Source organism: Lutjanus erythropterus, chromosome 18 (assembly GCF_056507025.1).
Source record: "Lutjanus erythropterus isolate fLutEry1 chromosome 18, fLutEry1.hap2, whole genome shotgun sequence".
Classification (NCBI taxonomy): Eukaryota; Metazoa; Chordata; class Actinopteri; order Lutjaniformes; family Lutjanidae; genus Lutjanus; species Lutjanus erythropterus.
In genome coordinates this window covers 20,041,008-20,044,073 of record NC_139334.1, presented here as the reverse complement: position 1 = coordinate 20,044,073, position 3,066 = coordinate 20,041,008, and positions in this window count along the sequence as shown.

Here is a 3,066-nt window from a genome sequence, read left to right as displayed (position 1 = left end):
AACAAAACTTTTATCATTGTTTTGAATCACGGTGGACATTCTGCAATTATTTTAAATTAGTCTGATCAAGAAATTCTGTTTTTTTCTGACATTTATAAAAGCCCAATATCCAACAAATGTAAAGGAATACTGTAGTCAGAAAGTTTTGGAAATCCACAGAGGTGATTGTTTTGCAAGTCAGAAATCAAGTCCCAGGTACTAAACTTTGAGTTTCAAGTCCTATAGAAGTCATTTTGTGGTATAGAGTTTTCACCCTCGTTGATTTTCGAACTGCAGCTCAGACAAGTAACTTCTTCATAGTTTAGTTGGTTTAGTCAGAGGAGATCTGAGGGATTGTCGACTCGCTGAGAATGATTAGTGATAATGTTAGCTAATTCAGGAACTGAAGAGAAATGACTTGATTCACTTTTTAAATGATATACTTTTTATTATTAGGGCTTTGGGGAAGGTATCAAGTATTTTCAAGACAAAAAAAGTCTAAGTGAAGTCATGGTTCATGAAGTTGATTTGTGACTCGAGTATAACTAGTCCAAGTCATGCGACTTGAGTCCACACCTCTGGAAGAACACTTATTTGCTTTCCTGCTGAGAGTTACAAGAACAGCGACGCCACTCTCATGTCTGTCTGTTGAATATGGAGCTGGAGCTAGCAGCTAGTTAGCTTAGCATACAGACTGGAAACAAGGGGGCGTAGTTAGCATGATTTTGTTCAGAGATAAGAAAAAAAAAAGGCCTGCCAGGAACTTTAAAGCTCACTCACTGATTAAAACGTTATACTGTATTGCTTGTTTTTATTGGTACAAAAAGCGTTTAAAAATAATTTGTTGTTCTACATACAGGGCCAGGCTAGCTGTTTCTCCTGTTTCCAAACTTTATAATAAGCTAAGCTAAGCTAACAGGCTGCAGGCTGTAGCTTTGTATTTACCTTACACAGTAGTATCAAACTTCTCATCTAAATCTCAGCAAGAAACCAAATGTGTTTCTCAATACACTGAACTATTGCTCTGGTTATGTTCCATTTGTTTTAATTTGAAAATGTGTCCATGGGGAAATGAATGCTATTCATAGACACTGTATTGTGTATTGTGTATTGTGAAGTTTTGATGAATGTGTTTTTGACATTTGACCCTTCCTATGCCCCGCCCCTTTTTGCTCTGTGCTCCAATAACAGTTCTAACTAGTTAATTATTCTACACCAATCGCTAGCTAGTAAGTTAGCTACGTTAGGTAACTAGCTAGCTAACCTCCAGTGAGCTGGTTACATTTGCTAACTAATATTAGCAATCTACAGATATTGCTAGCCTGCTTTTTAGCAAGTGTTTTGCTAACATTAGCTAGCAAAACACAGGGCCCTCAGCAGCTTCTTATAACATATCCAAAATGCTGTTTTCTTTTCAGCAAAGGCGAGCAGATCATAAAGCATACCTAAGTTCAGGAAGCAGGTAAAGAGAGAGTTGAGTAAAATTCTGCAATGCACCAAACTTGCTCAACTGTTACTGGAGAACAGAGTAAAAAGGGGCGGGACTTAGGAAAGGTCGGTTGGTACATGTGCTGTATGATCACTGAAACTGAGGAATGTAAATAGCACAAACACTGCCTGCAACACTGTCTTCTGTACATATACACTGATGTTTGAGAATGCCTGTTTTATTTTTCTTTATTAAGTGCACGTTTATTTATGAGTTTTTCATTATACAGGTGAAAACAATCTTAGATGTTCATGAAAGCTATATTTTGAGGTTCTCTGGGCTTATAATGTGTTTATGAATTTTCACTGTGTGGAAAAAAAAACAGACTATGAAAAGAGGACTTTAACTTTGAAGTAACTAACTTCACACTGCAAACAAAGACGAAACAGACTGAATGCCAGTTAACAGCATTTCTAGTTTTCCTGTTTACTTTATATCCATCATATCTCTGCTGGTCATTGTCTCCCAGTGACAGCTGTTTCTCTTTGTCTTGTCTCTTCCCCTCAACATATTTTTACTGTTGCGCACAGTTTGGACTGGAGTTCTTTTATTCATCTCATGTTGCTTTGAAAACTCACATACGTCAGATTCAGACCTCTTTTAGAGCTAAAATGCTGCTGACTGGAATTCAACCTCACAATGAGCCACCATTGTCGCAGTGTTTGTCGCTCTTATCACTTCAGAGTTGAAGTTCTTTGCAGTTTACATCTCTTGCATGTTTGAGTATTAAAATGTGCAGCCAAGTGCATGAACCACCATTTTGACATTAAAACAGCAGATATGTTGTGTGAGGATTCAATGTTTGAATCCATTACTCATTCATCCTGTACAACGGGCGTGGCTGAAGTTGTATTTTCTGCCCGAGCAGATTACTTTGATATCTTCTAGACTGGAAAGTTTGCTCTGTATGTTTGTTTGTTGTCATTTTGATGTGTGTGTGATGAAAAGCTTAAACAAATTTAACAATGGCTACACCCTGTTCAGGTGTCCCAGTGAGCCATGACAGCGAGACAATGAGCCAGCGTTCACAGCACCAACACACCTGTTCTTTTCATCATGAGACATGTCAAGATGTCTTCTCTGAGAAAAGCCTATGGTCTAAATTAATTGTGGAATAAATTATTTGACATTGACTTACTGATGGAAGCATAGCACATTAATAAAAGTAAAACATATATATTCAGAAGTTTAATTTAATTGAATTTGACATCTTGTGTAGTATTGCAAATGAGTCTTCAAAGACACCTTACAAATGAGGGGCCCAGGCCATAAGTCAATACTATGTGAGGGGCTACAGTTTTACAGCACAGTGACTACTTTACTTTTGCTTAAGTGAGGTTCTAATGTAGGACTTTTACTTGTAGTTGAGCATTTTCACAGTATGACACTGGGACTTTTGATTAAGTAAAGGATCTGAATACTTCTTCCACCACTGAAAACACCCTCGTATATAAGCCGGATGGGTCGTGCCATGTCTTTACCATCAGAGTAAACCACGTGCTTCATTTCACTGCTTGGATTTGATTGCCAGAGGGCGAATCACAGAAAGAGAAAGTAAAGACAAAGTAGGGATTTTTTTTCCCCTCCTGCCCACGGAA